At 44.4% G+C, this 22,186-nt stretch overlaps 1 protein-coding gene across 8 annotated transcripts in view; it reads right to left on the reverse strand.

Annotated features, from left to right (window-relative positions):
• KCNK10 (potassium two pore domain channel subfamily K member 10) overlaps window positions 1-22,186 on the reverse strand; it is a 154,344-nt gene that overhangs the window by 89,992 nt on the left and 42,166 nt on the right. The window contains exon 1 of one of the 8 annotated variants that reach the window (XM_084969964.1): window positions 2,179-2,375. The exons of the other annotated variants lie outside the window; for them this stretch is intronic. The gene's annotated coding sequence lies outside the window, so the exon portion shown is untranslated. Of the gene's footprint in view, window positions 1-2,178; window positions 2,376-22,186 lie in introns of those variants that run through there. 8 annotated transcript variants of the gene reach the window in all.

The raw sequence follows: 22,186 nt of genomic DNA on the forward strand, positions 1-22,186 counted from the left end.
CACCTTCCATGGCGAAAGGAACCCTGCAGATAGGATTAAGCTTACGATCTTGAGCTGGGAAGATTCTCCTGGACGATCTGGGTGGGCCTACTGTAATCACAAATGTCCTTATAAAGGCCTGCAGAAGGGTCAGAGAAACAGATGTAAAGACAGAAGTAGAGGGCAGAGGGATGTGGCCGCAAGACAAGGGATGCAGTCAGCCCCTAGAAGCTGGAAACGACCAGGAACAGATTCTCCCTACAGCTTCCAGAAGGATCACATTCTGTCTAGTCCTTAATCTCAGCCCCGTGAGACATATTTTCAACTTCTGACCTCTGGATCCATAAGATAATAAATTTGGGTTGTTTTAAGCCATTAAGTTTATGGCAATTTGTTAGAGCGGCCACAGGAAACAAATGCATCCCCCCCAAATTAGGTCTCCCTTGGCCCCCACTCTTTGCTGTTAACAGAGCCTGTCTGCTTGTCACGTGACTTCGAGCCCCAGGAGGGCAGGCACCATGTGGACCCCTACCCTGTCGAGTTATTAAAGCAGAGTCAGCCATCTGAGTCCTGTGTCTCCCAGGCCACGGGCTGGAAGCAGCCCACGGGAAATGTGCCCATGGCAGAGTTCAAAGCAGCAGCTGGGGCTCTCGCTCAGGTACACCCCCTCCAGCTGGAGGCCTGCCGTGCGCATGCCCGCTCCCAGCCACTACACGTCCCCACTTCACAGACAAAGAAACTGAGACCCAGAGAGCTTCAATGACTAAGCCCAGCTCAGGCAGCCAGACAGTGGTGGAGCCAGGATTTAAATTAGAATAACCTGACCTCAAAGTCAGTTCTCCTCTGGAGCATAAGAACTAAAAACTAGGGACGGTGGTCGGGGGGAGAAAAAGAAAAACTGGAGGAGTTCCAGCTGTGGTCCAGTGGGTTAATGGTCTGGCCTGTCTCTGTGGTGGCTCGGATGCAATTCCTGGCCAGGCACAACGGGTTAAGGATCTGGTGTTGTGCAGCCATAAGAGAGAGAGAGGGAGGGAGGAAGGAAGGAAGAGAGAAAGGAAGGAAGGAAGGAAGGAAGGAAGGAAGGAGAGAGAGAGAGAGAGAGAGAGAGAAAGAAAGAAAGAAAGAAAGAAAGAAAGAAAGAAAGAAAGAAAGAAAGAAAGAAAGAAAGAAAGAAAGAAAGAAAGAAAGAAAGAAGGAAAGGAGTTTCCTTCCAGGCAGAAAGAGCCCTTTTATCTAAAATGTGTCAATAATGGATGAGTCATATAAAGTAATGACCTATCACACCTCACAACTCCAACAGAGAAGGATTTGGCAGCACAACTTGATGAGAAAGAAAATGTTGGAAGACAAGTTCTTCAAACCTTAACCTGAGTGTCTCCACTCCTCCACAGCACCTGGAACAAACAGCATCCAGGGGATCCAGGGTCTCTTGGGAACGTGAAATCCAGCCCCCTCGGAGGTGCCACTGTCACACAGCAACACGACTCTGCCTATTGACCCAGGCAAAGAACAGCTGTGACGGCCGCACGCTGGCAAGAGACTGTGAACACCCACCTCCTTTCCCCAACCACCACCCCTCCAGGTCTGGAACTGTGCCAGGGCCACCTGCACAGGCAGCTCAGAGCTTCTAAAGAGCCCCGGGGTACAGCTGAGCCTGGAATCCCCAAAAGGCTTCCCTGGCTGGAGCAGAGGGCGGGTGTTGAGAAGAGGGCAGGAGAAATGGGGAGCAGACCATTGCAGCCCCATCAGCGTGCTGCTGTCACAGCAGCTGGTTTCTAAGAAGAGCCGAGAGAATGCACGTGCTCCCTTTGATTCCAGAGACCCTGACAGCCAAACTTTGTTTTCTCTGTTTCCATCGGACAGCTTCACCTTCAGGGTGATCAAGCTGGTCCTGGTAAGAATGCAGGGATGCTCCGTCTAGACACACTAAATAACCAAGCCATGTCCCCAAATGCCACCACAGACAAGGCTCGACCTTTAAGTTTAATCATTGCCCTCTCCCTGTAGCCCTCTTTGAAAACTTCAGGCATTTGTTTTCAGATGGAAGAGACCAAGGTACCATGAAATTTCCAGGACTCTTTAGAGACAGAGAGCCAAGACAAGAGGAAGCAAGTCTGAAAGGGGAGGAAGAAGGAGGGAAGAATGTGCTGCCACCTAGACTCGCCTCTCTCCTCAATCCAGACCCCCACCTCCTCTCACCTGAATTGCTGGGAGTCCTGCCCCTCTTAAATGCATCCTCCAACCGCAGCCAGGGGGCGCTCTCTCAGGTGTAGGTCTGATCACATCCACCTCATACTCCAGCTCCTCTCAAGGCACCACAGAGCTTTAGAAGAACCTGCAGGCTCGGTGGCTTGCAGCAAGACTCCCTTCCAGGACCTGGTGCCGGCCGTCTCCTCAGCCTCACCGGCTGCCACGCCCCACATGCAATCTTTGCCCCAGCCAAATCCAGCAGCACCCAGGCCTCTGCAGGCCAAGCCCAGAGGAACAGGTCCTGCTTCCTGGATTCCTTTCTCCTCCCCACTCTTTACTTGGCCTCCTCAAGCTTCAAAACTCTCTTCATGTGTCACCACCTCCAAGAAGTCCTCCCTAGCTGCCCACTCCCCAATACAATCAGATGCCCCCCTCTTGAGATTTTCTCCGTGGCTCATGTGGAGCTTTGCCTAGGGCCTTCAACTGGAAGGCTCGTAGTTACAATTCACTCAATCCTGAACTCATTCAGCCAGCCAGCCAAAAATCTGCCTTCTGCCAGCATTTATGATATTAAGTTCACACATGTGCCCAAAAGAAAGTTTGACTGCAGAGGTCACTGAATCGGGTACTCGGGTTGTTGTCATGGTTGCTGTTGCTGTTGTTGTTTTCCTACAGAGAAGCATCCTGAGTCAAGCTGTTAAAGTTCTCGGAAAGAAATAAAAAAAATAAAAAATAAATAAAAATAAATTTTAAAAGTTCTCGGAAAGTAAAGAGTGCAAGGAGAGCCCTTGGTGGCTTGTTCAATTGCTAGGGAGAACTAGAAGGGAGACGGAGAATTAATTCACTCCATTGTGCTCCAAATGCTCAGTTCTGAGCTTCCTTGTTCTTTTCACAAAGGGATAGAAGGTTCTCTTTTACTCAGGGATATAAAATATTGGTTGGGTTAAAAAAAAAAAAAATCTGTTGAATGGCATGAATCACCCTCAGTGAGTCACCTCTCTGATTCCAGGCAGGCAGAACTTCCCTCCAGCCTCCCTTCCTGGGGTTCCTCTGACCAGGACCCGAGTAAATTTGGACTTGAGGACCCAAAGGCTGAAGCCCTGCCCCATGAGCACACTCCTGACCCAGGGAAAGCACAGAAGGTGCTGGATATTTAGGGGTCCTTTGGGGTTCAAAGGACCACTGACTTCCTTCTCAGGGCTGGTAAGCAAATGGTTTCTCCTGGTCTTCCCCAAGTCTCTTGTGTTTCTAAGCCAAGAGCATGGCACAAAGTCAGGGGTCTTCACCAGCAGACAGGACCCAGAGAACAAGGCTCGTGGCATGGAGGCCTTAATTCAGGCGGTAGCAGAAGGGAAGGAAAGGAGGGGGTCAGAGACAAGGGGTGCTAAGGAAGAAAAATCTATGGGTCCCGATGATTGACAGAAAGTGAGCAGTGTGAAGCAGGCAGGGTTCGGGATGACACCCAGGCATCTGGTTGTAAGAGCATGGTGTTCTCCAGGACAGAGAAGGTAAGAGGTCTCAGTCTGCAGCTCCTGCAGCACATCCAAGTGGACACATCCAGTAGACATTAGGTTTAAGGGACTGGAAATCAGGGGCGAAATCTATTTGAACCCTAGGTTTTTTTTGTTTTTTTTTTTGGTCTTTTTGCCATTTCTTGGGCCACTCCCGTGGCATATGGAGGTTCCCAGGCTAGGGGTCTAATCAGAGCTGTAGCTGCCAGCCTACGCCAGAGCCACAGCAACGCGGGATCCGAGCCACATCTACAACCTACACCACAGCTCACGACAACGCCGGATCCTTAACCCACTGAGCAAGGCCAGGGACCGAACCCGCAACCTCATGGTTCCTAGTCAGATTCGTTAACCACTGCGCCACGATGGGAACTCCCTGAACCCTAGGTTTGAGAGTGATGCGACTATAGTTAATATTGAAGCCACAGGACTGGATGAAATGGTCGAGAGGGAGATGTCAAATGAGAGAAGAGAAAAAGCCGGTGCTCAAGGGAGCAACATTTAAGACACAGCGGTGGAGGGCGGGGTTAGTTATTAGAAAGAATGATGAGAACTATGTCTAGATACTCATGTCGCAACAGAAGAAAGGGTGGGGGAAAAAACTGTAACTGCAATGTATACATCTAAGGATGACCTGACCCCCTTGCTGTACAGTGGGAAAATAATAAAAAAAAAAAAAAAGAAAGAATGAGAGGGAGTTCCTTGGTGGCGCAGTGGGTTAAGAATCTGGTTTTGTCATTCCAGTGGCTCGGGTCACTGCCATGGCTCGATCCCTGGCGATGGAACATCCACATGCCATGGGCACAGCCAAAAAAGAAAGAAGAAAAATTGAGAGAGGGAAGGGGGAGCTCCAGAGCGTGACTTCCCAGTGTCACAGGTGGTAAATCTTATTCCAGCATCGTGTGCAAGGCCTGGCCTGCAAGAGGTCTTAGCATGTGTTTGATGAACTGATTACTGTCCTGTGGGATTATTCTGCTGCTCATTAATGGTCTTCTCATAGACCACTTTACCTCCCTGGCTTCTGGGAAACTCTCTTCAACAGAACCCCTCTTCCAGAATTCCTAAGCTATAGGCTACTCCTGATAGCAGGCAGGATGCCTTTATTGCTGCTGTGAAATGAACTCGTACCCACACAAGCACAGAGCCCAGCACCAGAGCTATTTCTTGCATCTGCTGAGCTGATCAGAACAGCCCTGGCATTTCCCACAGGTCTGCTCATAGTTCAGGATTCTGGGTTGCCTACCTTGCGGTTCTCCCAACAGACCCCAGACTCTGCCATATTGGCAAGATGGACGCATTTGTCTTGACTCCATGGCCAAGGCTGCAAGGTGCACAGCCACCAACCAGCTGGAGTTCTCTTATTCCAAAATGCTTCATGAATAACATATTTCGTCTCCTGTCTTAAGTTTTTTCCTCCACAATTTAAATTAGCTAGAGCACTTCTTAAAGGAAAGATTTTTTTCCCCTTTCTTTGGGATTAAAAATAATATAAGCAGCTGCAGTTCCCAAAATATCTCCTTTACCCTGGGGCCAAGTGTTTTAAATCCTATTATCAGGACCCATTCTGGAGAGGTTTGCCTTTCCCAGGTGTCATGTCAAAAGCAGTTACCTCTCCTGCAGCTCTACACAGGGGACCCCTCCCATTCCAACTTCTGCTCAAAACCCCGCAACTCTTTACCCAGCCTTAGGGTCCATGTTACTTTGCTAGCCCTACCTCACCCTCCACACCCAGTCCTGCAACCCCAACAGATTCCCTTCAGCAGCAGCATTCACAAACATAGATTCTGAATAGTTATACTCACATAACCAATTCTATTTACAGATCCACAATAGAAAGAAAAACTAAGAAATAGCGTTAATTCATTAGGGGGAAGGAATCTGTGACTTAATTTCATAACCCACACTACTGCCTAATTCTCTAACCTTAGCAAATCTGTTCATTGGATCCCACTCTGTGATGGTGACAGACACAGCTAAAGGTACCTGGATAAATTTCATATCCATCAGAGCATAAAAGACATGCAAGTGATAAGTGTACAGATGTTTCACAATGATGAAAAAGGAAGGGGTATTTAGAAACTTGGTGTGTCATTCATTACTTATTCAGCCAAAGCATGCCAACTTTGTGCCAGGAATAGTACCAAACTCCACACTCACTGTCCAGGCTGCCAAGCCACCATCCACAGGAAGCTGAAGGGATCAATTCTTTTGAGAAGTGCAAGGTCAGTGAAACTTCCCTGTAGCTTTGATCTCTCTCCATGTAGCTTTGATCTCTCTTCTACGCTCTACTTCCTCTGCTCTGATCCAACCTTCCTTTTCTCCTCCATTCCAAACCTTTCCAAAGATACCTCAGAACTCCCTGCTGCAGAACTGAAGACTTCCCCTTCTTCTTCCGTGACAGGTGGACTTCCCCTGAAGACATTCTGCCCTCCAAGGGTGGCATTCAGGTAGAGCTTGCTCAATCTCCCTCACCCACACCATCAGAGCCAGAAAACCAATACTCTGCGCTCCTATCAAAGGCCCTATTCCTTTGAGACTCAAACCCTCTAGCTCCTCCACTTTCTTCTCTTCTTCATAGCTGTCAGCGTAGACCTGACTTCTCTCCTTGATTCCCTGAAGCCTTCACCATCCAGGCCCTGCTTTCCTGCTGAGCAATTTTAGTGTCCCACAGAGAATCCACCCAATACCCCTACCTCCCATTTCCTTGATTCCAGCGCCACTACCACCTTCATTCCACTTCAGCCACTGACTTAGGTCTGGTTCCCCAGAAGCAGACCCCAAGATAAAGAAGGGTTTGCAAGCAATTTATTTAAGCAGGTGTTTCTGGGAGAATCCATAAGCAAGTGGGAAAGGAGGAAAATGAAGGGCAAGAAACACAGCAAGGGTGTGATTCAAGGTGAAGCCCCCCAGTTTCTGCCTAGCCCATGGAGAATTCTGCAGCATGCCTTGAGGCAAGGGAGCTCGGCTTTCCTTCCTGTGACCAGTCTCTGCCTACAGAAAACCCCTGGGGGAGATCAACACCCAGGAGCCTCCAGTAAACCAAGGAAAGCTCTCTGGAAAAGGCTGTGGGTATGCACTACAAGGGGAAAAGCTCACAGACTCTAGGGGACAGGTGTGCGGGGCCAGGAAAATGCCCTGGGAGAGCTTGTGGAGCGCCCACAGCATCCACGACACTTGTCTCCTGCTGTGGCTGCATCCGGAACTTCGTCATCACGAGAAATGTCCCTGCCTCCGAACTATTCAATTAAGGAAACCCACTGCTGACTTGAGCATCCAATTCTTCCAGTCCTCTCCCATAATTACCAACCCCAGCACACCCTGCCTCTGCTCCCCACCCTCTCTCGTGCCCTCCCCACGTTCTCTTTCTTCCTCCCCCCATTCAGCTTAGATGCCAGGTTCCTTGTGACACACTCTTCAGCTCACAGACTCAACTCCCATTCCTTCTGTCCTTTCCTGGAGCTACCTGGAAAGACCCCCTTGTTATTCCTTCTCTCTGCACAGGGTCCACATCCAGGCTGCTGAACGCTGCTGCCAGGAAAACAGAACAGTCTGGGGGTGGCTGCCATTCTCAATCCAGGGTTTCCTTCCTCACCTGGCCCTCAGCGCCCACAGCAAGCTGCCCTGTTTCCCTGCTCAGAGACAGCAGTCAGATTACATGTCATGAAGATATTCAGGGGGTACCTTGTTTTAGCAAGCCTGAAATTATATATGAAAATCCCTCTGCAAGATCGATATTTCCTCTCCAAAAGGATTTTCTGGAAACACATTTAAAAAGTAAGCTCTGCATGCCTCTAAAATGGACTTTGGTTTACGCTCGTGTATATGTTTTTGGCCACGCCTACAGGAGGCAGAAGTCCCGGGGGCCAGGGATCGAACCTGCACCACAACCACGACCCAAACCACTGCAATGGCAATGCCGGATACTGAACCCACTGAGCCACATGGGAACTCCTATGCTTATATATTTTTAAGGACAAACAGCTTATGTAAAATGAGGTGTGCCCTCACTCTGCCCTTCTCCCAGGGTCACCGAGATGGAGTCTCAATGACCCAGGACATCCTACTTTTACAAGCAGCTCAGCCATCTTCACTCGCCCATGTAGCTGCTGCTGGCTCATTTCACAGTCACTTAAAACTCCCAAAAAAATTTAGAGGGGAAAAAATTTTTTTAGATGGTTCTTCCTTCACTGTGCCTACTAAGTCGCAAAAATGAATGAGATCTGTCAAAGGGAGGAAAGGTTTCTACAAACCACCCTACAAAATGGCTCTGCATTTCAGCAGCACCCTCTGGATCACTTCCTCCAAAGCGGCCCCTCTAATGCAGTATCAGTGCTGCTGACACCAGCAACATCTCCATGATTTACTGCCAATGCGGCTCTCAGAGGCTGGGAGTCAGCGAGGGTGAGCCGAAGAGAGAAACCTGGAAGGGGAAAGAATGTAGTCCTCACAAGACTGGGGAGCTTGCGATGCCGAAAATGCAGAAATCCAGTTTTCTGAAGACAGGCTTTGAAAGAGTCTTAATAGCTCTAATTAGTGAAGGCTTCGAGGAATCAGCAGACTTACTGAAAAATTAGGGGACGAGATCTTGAAAAGTGGAGGAGAAGGGAATCTTCAATAAACCTAGCGAGACCTAGGTTTGGGGAGAAGGACTAAGAGAGTCTGGGGAAGGCAAAAGTCAGCGCTTCCTAGGGAAATCCTAGGGCCAAACGAGCCTCCAGGGGGATTTTCTGCACCAGAGAGCTGCTGAACGTAGGCTGGACCTTCCAGCTGGATCAGTACCTCATACCACCTCCAAAATATCTAGAGGGTAAAACAGGGACCCTCCGTCTCTGAATCTTCCATCGTCCCAATCCCAGTGTAGTGCATGCAGTAAGAACTCAAGTCAAGTTCATGGAATGGATTTACCAAACATTTCTCAAATCCTGCTGTGCTTCAGAAACCAGGAGGTACAAGGTGATGGAGCAGAACCCTGCTGTCCAAGACCTAACTGAGGTAAAAGGATGGCTGAATGGGGAGAGGGGTAGTTACCTCCACCTCCACTCCCGGGTCATTCAGAAAAGACCCAACACTCAAGGGTCTAGAGAAGGTGTCCAGAATCTCAGAGAGCAAACAGATTCTTGTATGGATCGCATGGAAATCTACCAAGCTGCCATGCTGGTCCATAAGCTGCTTCGCAAGAAATGGGTCTTAAAGGGAGGGTGCCCAGAGTTTGCTTCAGCATTGTTATCAATGGTTAAATCCCTCATCCATGCTGCCACCTTCTTATAGACCCTCAGACCCAAATCTGTTGCTCAGGCAAATTTCTATGTGACATGGGTCTGTCTCAATTAAGCAATCACCAAAAACATACTTCCCTTCAAGGAACTGCCCAGCTATAAGAATCAAGGGGCATTATTCAAAATCCTATAGCCAAACACAAATTAGATATTGAATACTAGCACACAGTAGGGCTCAACAAATTAGTGTAGAATGAAAGAACTGCATTTAGCTCGTGGTGTAAACAAATGTTAACTGTGGATGGAGGCAGGATCCTCATAAATAGCAAAGCTTGGGGGAACCACAAAAGAAAAAACCCATTTTCATAGAGAGTGAAATCTAACCTTTGGGTTCTCAGGTTTTAACCAAGGAGTAGAATCTTCATAGAAAATCCTAGCTGATATTTAATTCACCATGCACTTTGGGGTCAGCCTGTAATTAATTGCTTTGAAATTGCCTCTGAAGAGATCATGTGAAACAGTCTTAAGGTCTTGTCTCTTCCACCTCCTAGAAGGAGAGAGGAAGGCAGAGAATTGGGTCTGACCAACTAAAAGAGCATATGGCTTGGCCCAGCTGTCTTGGAATTTGGGGGCATTTCCAAGAGTTCCCTGCCATTTAAAGATTTGTAATGGCCCACTCAGAAGCCAGATGCACTTAAGCTGCTCTAACTGCAAGGTGCCAACCTCAGCAGATATGCTCCTCAGCCATATGTTCCACAACCACAGGACTAAAGTAGGTATGTCATGGATTGCTTGATTCTTCGAGCACAGCCAAGGGTGCCATACACCCGACTCACTGAGAACTTCCATGTGAAGCCCATTCCATAGTGTTCTCTAAGTAGTATCATAAGGACAGAGTAGTTTCTTTCCATTCAAATATCACTGTCAGCTCTTTTTCCCCAAGTAGTGCAGTTTCTCTCAAACCAGCATTTGATGAGTGCCTGGTAGGTGCAGAACACAACCTGCACAGCTGCATGAGGCATCCCCATCTCTCAAGGTCTGCTTCAGCTCTGTCAAGCTTGCATCTCCCTACAATCTAGACGTTAGCTAAAAATGTTCCTGTGCCAGAAATCTCCCATCTCCTTCTATCACAAGTGAATGACTGTTGGATGCATCTATCAGACTCTGCAGTCTGGAAAAGAAGAGAGTGATCATCACACTTTAAGGGGATTTTTTAAATCACTTTCCATCAGGAAAACCCGGTATGAAAAAGGAAACTGGAAACCAAGACCACAGTATGATCACTCTTTCTGGGACATATTTACATAGTAAATCAGTCAGAATAACCTAACAGATGTAGGATCTGAATCAAACTGAACTTTTAAAAACATGGAATAAACCCTCCCTTTTCTATGACTTTTGGTTTTATGAACTTGTGCTTGCATGGGCACTTTAAAGACTATTTTCTACAGCAGATGATAATGCTGATTTTGCCAGTAGAAGAGACTTCAGCTAGTGACTTGAGTTCTTGAGCCCACTGTTAGAATAATGACAGTGATACTGCTTACAGACCCAACCTTTAAACTAAAAATATCCAAGAGCAGTGTGGAATACATCAGAGGTGTTCAAACTCTTAGAACAAAACTCTTCCTTTAAAGGGTTTTATTCTAAAGGTTTTTAATTTTGAGGGGAAATTCAATGAAATGGAAAGCAATTTAAGTTTTAAGTGGAAATTACAGATATAAAATTCCATTGGAAGGAAGGAGTCAGTCAGAGAAACCTAACAGATAGAAGATAGAAATCAAACTGAACGTTCCGTCACATGGAAGGGTTTTGTTCTAAAAGTCTGGATTTAAGTGGGAATTCAACTGAATTGAAAGGCATTCAAACTTTTAAGTGGGAATGACACAGCTACAGATACAGATGTAAAATTCCATTTGAAGGGAGAATTTTGTTCTAAAAGTCGGAGCACCCCTGATCTAGTCCACACAGGTCTTGGATATTATGTACTGTATTATATATTATAAACATAACATTTTAATATACCATTATATACTGCATTATTTATAATACGATATAATATATCTCAAAGCAGGCTACATAGTTGGAGTTTATGGGCCCACAGTCATTTAAGCTTTATCTCCCTCTTGTCCCTGCACTGGGTCCCCAGACCTTCTTGGGACCCAGCAGAATCATGGAACACAGATGGAAAACACAAATCTGGAGAAATAGTACTGAAGAGAATACCAGAACTTGAGTTCTGGTCCCAGCTTTGTGCCAACCAGCTCTGCCACTTTCAGCATCTACTGTGGAAGCAGAGGACCTGGGTGCAAATGCCAGCATGTGTCACTTAGTCTCTTTAGCACTTGGTCTCTCCCTTACCTGGAAGAGGGACACAGTAAAGAAACCTGCCTCACTGGGGTACACTGCAAACTAAGTGATATCAAACTCATAGGGTGCTTAGTATATTGAATGTTTGTAGCGAGTATTTGCTAATTGCTGGTTGTAACAATAACTAATTAACAGAATGGAAATTCTACAGAATGGAAAACGTGTTTCTGGACACTGACTGCACTGCTAACTGAAAATGTTTGCATTCACCTCATTTTGTGTCTTGTTCAGACGAGTTTTACTGTAAATATCATTGGGGATTGTCACCTCTTCCTCTCCAGAGACTGCTTAATTGAAATCCAACAGTATTCATCTTCACCTGTTAGCTCGTTGGCTTCCTATGGTAGCTCCGGTTGCCCCCACAGCAATTAGCATAAGGTCTTGACAAAGTCAGCATTCCATTAGTGCTTCCTAAATGAAAGAAAGCTTACCAGTCCTAATGAATCAATCTTTGAATTCCTTTAATAAATAAAAGAGACCCTGATTTCGGAGCGTGTCCAAAATTTAGAAGTGCGGTGGATCCTTTAAGCCATCCAGCCTCATAACTGGCCTCCTGATGAAACCTCAAGGCAGACTGTATTTTTTTAAAACTGGCCACCTCTCCCGTCCTGCAGTCCTGCATGCACTTCCCACTATGTAACTTTGACATTCCTCTTGTGAAGGTAGAATCTATGCTCCCTTTCCTGGAATCTGGACAGGCTTGCGACTAAAGCAGAAGTGACCTCCAAAGCTGTCATAAAAGTGCACGGCACTGCTTCCTGGTTCTCATGAGACGCTCACTGTTGGAACCCAGCTGCCATACAGTGAGGAAGCCCAAACTAGACTATGTGGAGAGACCACACGGAGTGGTCCTGTGTAGGTGTTCCACCCAACAGCCAAGCTAAGATCCTGGCAGAGAGCCAGCATCGACTGCCAGTCACATGAGCAAAGGTGCCTCTAGTTGATTCCAGCCCCTGCCACCACCTTCTCACCATCAATACCCATAGCCTTCGAGTCTTCCCAGATGAGGCCTCAGACAGCGTGGAGCAGACAAGCCACCCCCGCTAAGTCCTGCCTGATTTCCCAAACCACAGAGCCCCTGAGCACAATAAATGCTTGTTTCATGCCAGTAAGTTGGCATGGTTCTTTATATAGCAATAGCTATAGAAAGTGGTTTTAATCTATATTATAGTAGAGGAATTGTTCATAAAATTGAACCATGGCAAAAACCAGGAACAGAACCCAAGCATCCTAAACACTGACTAATAAACAAATTGAAACAGATTCTAAAATAATACTCTTGGAGTTCCCGTCGTGGCGTAGTGGTTAACGAATCCGACTAGGAACCATGAGGTTGCAGGTTCGGTCCCTGCCCTTGCTCAGTGGGTTAACGATCCGGCGTTGCCGTGAGCTGTGGTGTAGGTTGCAGACGCGGCTCGGATCCAACGTTGCTGTGGCTCTGGCGTAGGCCAGTGGCTGCAGCTCCGATTCAACCTCTAGCCTGGGAACCTCCATATGCCGCAGGAGCAGCCCAAGAAATAGCAAAAAAATAAAAAATAAAAAATAAATAAAATAATACTCTTACTATATGTAACACACCTTGCTCTTCATCTATTGAAGTGCACCATATACTGAGCAAATATTAACATTAAAATCATTATCATTTATTGAGTACTTATAATTACAAGCCCTACTCCAGATACTTTATACAAATTCACTCTTTTAAATATTAAAACTACTCTATGAAGTAAGTACTAACATTACTCTCTAGCCCATTGCCAAACTTCATTTTCTTCACAGCTGAAACTGGATTCTGTACTTATGTGGTTGGTTATTGTGTGTTCCCCCCACCCCAACTGGAGAATAAACTTCCCATCTAGAGTATTAGATTGGAACTGTTTCATTCATCACTGCATCTCAACACCTGGACTAGCGCCTCCTACATCACAGATGATCAGTTAATATCTATTTGATACAGTGAATGAACCCCTTTACTGGACTGTAATTATTCATCTTTGTATCCCAAGTTCTAAACCCACTGTCTATCCTATAGTAGGCAGTGAAAGAAAGAAGGGGGTGTAGGGAGAGGGAATAAAAGAGAGAGAGAGACAGGGAGAGAGGATGAGAAAGGAAGAGAGAGAGAGAGTAGAGAGAGGGAGGGAAGGAGGAAAGACAGCCACAATGTCACTGAATTTTTCTCATTTGTGATTTTATACATTTAAAGCCCTATAAACATCCCAAACTAAGTCCCACATAGTATGCATTTCAGCAATCATCATTATCGAAAAACAATTACTTAAACTTAAGACCATCTTAAAAAGCTGGAATGGGTGCATATACATACATCCATTCCTTTGTAGTACATGTTAAACTAACACAACTTTGTAAGTCAGCTGTACACCAATAAAATTTTTAAAATTAAAAAATTTTTAAATTAGAGAAAGGGCTTCTCTAAATTAAAAAAAAAAAAAAAAAAAAAAAAAAAAAAGCGGAAGAACTAGGATGGAGGAAACCGCAATCAGAGAGCAGTCACTTAAATAAGCCAGCATACAGATCCAATCATGAAGATGTTTAAAAAATAAATAAATTTTTTTAAAAAGACATCAAAATCATAAAACGTGGGCAAAGGAAGTAAGGAAATAAATAGATTCTGTTTTTTCTTTTTTCTTTTTTTAAATTTTATTATGGTAATGAAGTGTTTGACCCTACAGTAGGACTATCAGGCTAAAACACAAAATAATAGGAAGGGGCTAACATACTTAAAAAACAGAGCAAGCATAAATCAAAATCAAAGATCACATTCACAAAAAATGAAAAGAAAAGTACACAAGCAGAAAATAATTGGAGACCATCCAACCAAAAAAAGAAAGGAAGAATGGAGAATCATAGAATCAACTGGAAAACAAGGTTTAAAATGGCACTAAATAAACATCTATCAATTATCACCTTAAATGTCAATGGACTGAACGCTCCAATGGAAAGACACAGAGTGGCTGATTGAATAAAAAAGCAAAAACCTTCAATCTGCTGCCTACAAGAAACTCACCTTAGGACAAAGGACACATATAGATTGAAAGTGAGGGGGTGGGAAAAGGTATTTCATGCTAATGGAAAAGACAGGAAAGCAGGAGTTGTAATACTTATATCAGACAAAATAGACTTTAAAACGAAGGCCATAAAGAAAGACAAAGAAGGACACTATTTAATGGTAAAAGGATCCATTCAAGAAGAGGATGTTACAATCGTCAACATATATGCCCCAGATATAGGAGCACCCAGATGCATACAACAAATACTAGCAGACATAAAAGGAGAAATTGACGAGAATACAATAGCAGGAGACTTTGACACTGCACTCACATCAGTGGACAGATCCTCTAGACAGAAAACCAATAAAGCAACAGAGATCCTAAAGGAAACAATAGAAAATTTAGACTTAATTGACATTTTCAGCACATTACATCCTAAAAAATCAGAATACGCTTTCTTCACAAGTGTGCATGGAACATTCTCAAGGATTGATCACATACTGGGGCACAAAGCTAACCTCAACAAATAAAGAGTGTAGAAATTGTTTCAAGTATCTTCTCTGACCACAATGGCATAAAACTAGAAATCAACCACAGGAAAAGAAATGAGAAAAAACCTATTACATGGAGACTAAACAACATGCTTCTAAAAAACCAATGGGTCAATGAGGAAATCAAGAAAGAAATTAAAAAATATCTCGAGACAAATGATAAAGAAGACACAACCTCTCAAAATCTATGGGACGCCACAAAAGCAGTGCTCAGAAGGAAATTCATAGCAATACAGGCCTTCCTCAATAAATAAGAAAGATCTCAAATTGACAACTTAACCCACCACCTAAATGAATTAGAAAAAGAAAAACAACAACAACAACAACAAAAACCCTAAAGTCAGCAGAAGGAAGGAAATCATAAAGAGCAAAGAGGAAATCAATAAAATAGAGATTCAAAAAATAATAGGAAAAAATCAATAAAACCAAGAGCTGGTTCTTTGAAAAGGTAAACAAAATTGACAAAACTCTGGCTAGACTCACTAAGAAGAGGAGAAAAAGAACCCAAATAAACAAAATAAGAAATGAAAAAAGAGAAATCACAATGGATACTGCAGAAATACAAAAAACCATGCAAGAACACAATGAACAATTATATGCCAACAAATTTGTCAATCTGGAAGAAATGGACAACTTTCTAGAGTCTTACAGCCTGCCAAAACTGAATCAAGAAGAAATAGACCAACTGAACAGACTGATCACTAGAAATGAAATTGAATATGTCATAAAAACAAATAAAAGTCCAGGACCAGATGGCTTCACAGGCGAATTCCACCAAATGTACATAGAGGAACTGGTGCCCTTCCTCTTTAAACTTTTTCAAAAGTTTGAAGAAGAAGAAACACTGCTAGAGACATTCTATAATGCTACCATCACCCTAATTCCAAAACCAGACAAAGATACCACCAAAAAAGAAAACTATCGGCCAATATCTTGGATGAATATAGACGCAAAAACTCTTGACAAAATTTTAGCCAACCAAATCCAACAACACATCAAAAAGATCGTACACCATGACCAGGTGGGATTCATCCTAGGTTCACAAGGATGGTTCAACATATGCAAATCAATCAACACCATACACTACATTAACAAAAGAAAAGTCAAAAACCATATGATCATCTCAATAGATCCAGAAAAAGCATTTGACAAAGTCCAACATCCATTTATGATAAAAACTCTTACCAAAGCGGGTACAGAAGGAACATACCTTAACATAGTAAAGGCCATTTACAACAACCCACAGCAAATATAATACTCAATGGAGAAAAGCTGAAAGCCTTCCCACTAAAATCTGGAACAAGACAGGGATGCCCACTCTCACCACTGCTATTCAACATAGTATTAGAAGTCCTAGCCACAGCAATCAGACAAACAAAATAAATAAAAGGCATCCAAATAGGAAGAAAAGAGATAAAACTGTCACTATATGCAGACGACATACTATACATAGAAAACCTTAAGGACTCAACCCCAAAACTACTTGAACTGATCAACGAATTCAGCTAAGTAGCAGGATATAAGATTAACACTCAATCAGTCGCATTTCTGTATGCTAACAATGAAATATTAGAAAAAGAATACAAAAATACGATACCCTTTAAAATTACACCACAAAAAATCGAATACCTGGGAATACACCTGACCAAGGAGGTAAAGGACTTATATGCCGAGAATTATAAAACATTAATCAAGGAAATTAAAGAAGATGGAAAGAAATGGAAAGATATTCCACGTCCCTAGATTGGAAAAATTAATATTGTAAAAATGGCCATAATACCCAAAGAAATCTACAGGTTCAGTGCAACCCCTATCAAATTACCCATGACATTTTTCACAGAACTAGAACAAATAATCCCAAAATTTTTATGGAACCACAAAAAACTCAGAATCACTAAAGCAATCCTGAGAAACAAAAACCAAGCAGGAGGCATAACTCTTCCAGACTTCAAGCAATATTACAAAGCCACAGTCATCAAGACAGTGTGGTAGTGGTACCAATACAGACATACAGACCCATGGAACAGAATAGAGAACTCAGAAATAAACCCTGACACCCATGGTCAATTCATCTTTGACAAAGGAGGCAAGAACTTAAAATGGAGAAAAGACAGTTTATTCAACAAGGATTGCTGGGAAACCTGGACAGCTGCATCCAAATCAATGAAACTAGAACACACCCTCACACCATCCACAGAAATACACTCAAAATGGCTTAAAGATTTAAATGTAAGTAAGACAAGACACCATCAAACTCCTGGAAGAGAACATAGGCAAAAACATTCTCTGACATCTCAGGTCAGTCTCCCAAAGCAACAGAAATAAAATCAGAAATAAACCAACGGGACCCAATCAAACTTACAAGCTTTTGTACAGCAAAGGAAACCATAAAAAGAAACCAAAAAGACAACCTACAGAATGGGAGAAAATAGTTTCAAATGATGCAACTGACAAGGCCTCAATCTCTAAAATATACCAACAACTTATACAACTCAATAGCAAAAAAGCTGACAACCCAATGGAAAAACGGGCAAAAGACCTGAATAGACATTTCTCCAAAGAAGATATACAGATGGCCAAAGAGCACATGAAAAAACGCTCAACATCCCTGATTATTAGAGAAATGCAAATCAAAACTACCACCAGATATCACCTCACACCAGTCAGAATGGCCATCATTAATAAGCCCACAAATAACAAATGCTAGAGGGAGTATGGAGAAAAGGGAACCTTCATGCACTGTCGCTGGGAATGTAAGCTGGTACAGCCACTATGGAGAACAGTATGGAGGTACCTTAGAAATCTATACATAGAACTATCATATGATCCAGCAATCCCACTCTTGGGCATATATCTGGACTAAACTTTCCTTAAAAAAGACACATGCACCTGCATGTTCATTGCAGCACTATTCACAATAGCCAAGAGCTGGAAACAACCCCAATGTCCATCAACAGACAATTGGATTAGGAAGATGTGGTATATATACACAATGGAATACTACTCAGCCATAAAAAAGAATGACATAATGCCATTTGCAGCAACATGGACGGAACTAGAGATTCTCATACTAAGTGAAGTAAGTCAGAAAGAGAAATACCATATAATATCACTCATATCTGGTATCTAATATGCAGCACAAATGAACCTTTCCACAGAAAAGAAAGTCATAGACTTGGAGAATAGACTTGTGGTTGCCCTGAGGGGAGGAGGAGGGAGTGGGAGGGATTGGGAGCTTGGGGTCAATGGATGCAAACTATTGCTCAGGGAATGGATTTACAATGAGATCCTGCTGTGTAGCACTGAGAACTATGTCTACTTATAATGCAGCATGACAATGGAAGAAAAAAGAATGTATAGATGTATGTGTAACTGGGTCCCCACGCTATACAGTGGGCAAAAAAAGTGTGTGGGGGAAATAACAATAAAAAATAAATTTTAAAAAATTTTTAAACATTTTCACTAGTAGAATACCAAAAAAAAGCCAAAATGTATGGATGCTCTCCCTCAGCATGCAGAAGTTCCCAGGCCAGGGATCAAACCCAAGCCACAGCAGCCACCCGAGCTGCTTAACCCACCATGCCACAAGAGAACACCACCAGCCACAATTTAATAAGCATTTTCCTATTAGCCAATCTGTGAACGTGTTTAAAAGTAAAGTCTCCTTGGAGTTCACGTCGTGGCACAGTGAATCAGACTAGTAACCATGAGGATGTGGGTTTGATCCCTGGCCTTGCTCAGTGGGTTAAGGATCCAGCATTGCCATGACCTGCAGTGTAGGTCGCAGACGTGGCTCGGATCCTACATTGCTGTGGCTGTGGTGTAGGCCTGCAGCTGTAGCTCCAATTCGACCACTAGCTTGGGAACTTCTATGCGCCACAGGTGCGGCCCTAGGGGAAAAAAAAAAAAAAGCAAAACATAAAAAAATAATGTCTCCTAAGCTCAGAGGTGGAACCAAAGGAGTAAAGAGAGAGATGTCCCAGGAGAAAAACAAGAAGGGTAAAAACCCGTGCCCTGCCCTGTGCAGCCTGCCTGCAGGAAAGATCCAGGGATGTGCACACGTGGTGCCCTCTGGGATCAGAGCAGGGAGGTGACAGCCTTTTCTGCCTTCACTTCTCCAGCCCATCCCACACTCTGGGTAGACCCTGGGAACCTTCTCCCTCCTCTCCTTTTCCGGCCAACATCTAACCTGCCCGGGTGAGCTGCCGCTGGTCCACCCGGCAGCCAGACTGGGCATTGGAATGGCATCCAATCTGGAGGCCAGCCTTCACCTCTGCCCTTCATGTAAATTTTCCATTTCCCCTGAAGGAAATTCCAGCAAAGATCAAGAATAACGTGGCCTTTGGTCTTCAAACGTTTCCCTTCAGATAAACCTAAATGTACCTTCCTTTTGCCCTTTAAAATCACCAGGTGGTTTCCACATGAATCCCTGAAGAGGTATTCCACTGGGCTCTTCTTTTGTTATCCACACACCACCTCAGGTTGCAGCAGGACCCTGTCAGCATGATGTTAAGGATCTTGGGGAGGGACCAGTTCAGTGGGATGATTAACACACGCTATTAGAGTCTCCTGAAGACAAGGCAACATTTGCCCAAAGGTCAGACCTGTGTACTTGCAGCTTAGGACCATGGCAGGGATGGGAGAGACGTAGCCTCCCCTGGGAGCTGTGCCTGCTGGTCCTGAAGCCCACCCACCTGTGTGCACTGCTCTACTGCCCTTGGTCAACCTTTATGCTGCTAAGAAGAGAGCCAGAGGCAGACCCATCCCATCCATCCTTCCAGGGGCATGTATAGTGCAGTAATTAATTGTACCAGCTTAGAATCGACAGAACAAGGCTCATGTCATTAGCTCTTGGACAATTAGCTAATAGTGATTACCGGCTTTTAGGAGAAAAAAAAAATTAGGAGTTCCCATCGTGGCTCAGCAGTAATGAACCCGACCAGTATGCATGAGGATGCGGGTTCAATCCCTGCCCACCCTCAGTGGTTAAAGGATCCGACATTGTTGTGAGCTGTGGTGTAGGTCAGCAGCCACAGCTCTGATTCAGCCCCTATCAATGGGAACTCCCATATGCTGCTGGTGCAGCCCTAAAAAGACGAAAGAAAGAGAGAAAGAGAGAGAGAAAGAGAGAGAGAAAGAGAGAGAGAGAGAGAAAGAGAGAAAGAGAGAGAGAAAGAAAGAGAGAAAGAGAGAAGAAGAAAGACAGAGAAAGAAGGAAGGAAGGAAAAAAAGGAAGGGAAAGAAAGAGTACTTAAACTCTCTAAACCTTCTTGGAATTCCTGTTGTGGTGCAGCAGAAACGAATCCGACTAGGAACCATGAGGTTGTGGGTTTGATCCCTGGCCTTGCTCAGTGGGTTACTAGCCTGGGAACTTCCAAGTGCCGAGAGTATGGCCCTAAAAAAAACTCTAAACCTTCTTATTCTTACAATGGGAATAATACCTTTCCCTTAATGCTATCGATGACACTTCAGCAAGATAATTCACTTTAAGTGCCTAGCCTAATACCTAGCATATAGTAAATACTCAATAAATGTCCATTAATACGATTATCACTAATATTCTCATCATCATATATCTACTTTGGCATAAACATTGTATCTTACTCATTTTTAGGCCCAGCACTAAGCAGAGGATCTGGCACACTGTGGATTACAAAATTACCTTAAAAGACAATTTTAAAATAATTGGTGTGATAGGCAGAAAATGACCATTCAGTGAATTTTTCTGATCCGTGATTGTACATATCAAGCCTTACAATATCCAAAAATTAAGTCCCACGCAGTATGCTTTTAAGAAGTCAACACTGTTGAAAAATAATTACTCAAAATCGACCCTTTCATGCCTATGTCTACGTCCTAATCCCTGGAACCTGTGCATATTTACCTTTCCTGACAAAGGAATTTTGCAGGTGTGAGGAGGTTAAGGCTATTGGTATGGAGATGATCTTGGATTAGCTAAGAGGGCCCAATGTAATCACAAGGTCTTGGCTGGGGGTTGGGGGGAAGCAGAGAAGATGATGTGAGAAGGAAACCAAAGGTCAACGTGAGGTAGCCAAGAGGCAAGGAATGTGGGCAGCCTCTAGAGGCTGGAAAAGGCAAGGGATGAACTCTTCCTTAGAGCCGCCAGAAGGAACACAGCTCCACTGTCACCTGGATTTTAGCCCCAAAAAAGCCATCTCGGAAATCTGACCCGCAGAATGAGATGGCAGTAAATGTGTGTTGTTTTCAACCATCCAGTTTGTAGTCACTACAATCGGGTAACATGTATCGGGTGCTTGCTCTGGGCCAGCCACCAGCCCCCCTGGCATGTCTCTTTGCAAGCCCTCATTAAGCCTCACCACGGCCTGGGACAGAGGCTCCACTCTCCTAGGAGCAAAGAACAAAGCCTTTACAGAAAAAGCCTTAACAGAAAATTCTGACTCTCCTACAAGGAACAAAGCCCTAAGCTACACAGACACAAGAAAATGGAAAAATCAGTTCTGCACATTGTCCAGTTGCTATTTTCAGAGCCAGAAGCAGAAAGGGCACCTACCAAGCCATTTTATGCAGAAGCTTTTAGGTCAGTGTCAGGAGACCAAGGAGGCAGGCATTTACCCTGTAGAACCGTGCAGCTGCCAGGTGGTCCGCTGCAGTTGAACTGGGCAGCACAGGGATGCTCTTTGTTCCCACACAATGCACACGAATCTGTTGTTATCACCAAAAAAGTCATGAACGGGCCAAACACTGCAGAACTGTAAGGAATGGGATACTCCCTGCGCTGGATTCTGGGGCTGCCTCTCCAGGCACAACGTGTTCACCATGCCTAGGAGCCAGCCTTGAGCACCCACCCGCCCTCCTCTGCCTGCTCACCACTCACGATTTCTGCCTGCCTCAGGTATTGGACTTGCCTGCAAGGCTGTATTTGAAGAAAGGGTTTCTCTGCCACAAGGCAATATGAAGGAAGCAGGGCTTTCTTATTGTCTCGGGGGCTTATACTGAGGCCCCAAGCACTTACTATGCAGAAATTACTAAGATGAGGTCATGCTGGTTCAAGAAATCACCTACCACCTCCAACCCACATAAGAGAATTCATTGGAGAAGGAGTTTCTAAGAAGGAAAAAAAAAAATCTAACATCGGGGAACACTGGGACAAAGGAACAGCAAGGGACCTGCTCAGAGAGATCAGTGTGGTTGGCCAAAGAGAGTCCTGGCAGCTTGGCACACCTTCCCACCCATCCCACTCTCCCCTGCTGGGTGCTTTGCCAAGCTCCAAACATCCCAGGTCTGCTTTGCAGTGTTCCAGGTAAGAGTATATGAGATTTGTTAGAATGAGGGCTGCAACATTAACTGCACACCCCAGAAGACAAATGAGTGGTGCCCCC

This window comes from Sus scrofa, chromosome 7 (assembly GCF_054392235.1).
Source record: "Sus scrofa isolate SSC_HxYL_T2T_F1_AM1 chromosome 7, Sscrofa_HxYL_maternal_Yorkshire_Landrace_v2.0, whole genome shotgun sequence".
In the NCBI taxonomy this organism is placed as follows: Eukaryota; Metazoa; Chordata; class Mammalia; order Artiodactyla; family Suidae; genus Sus; species Sus scrofa.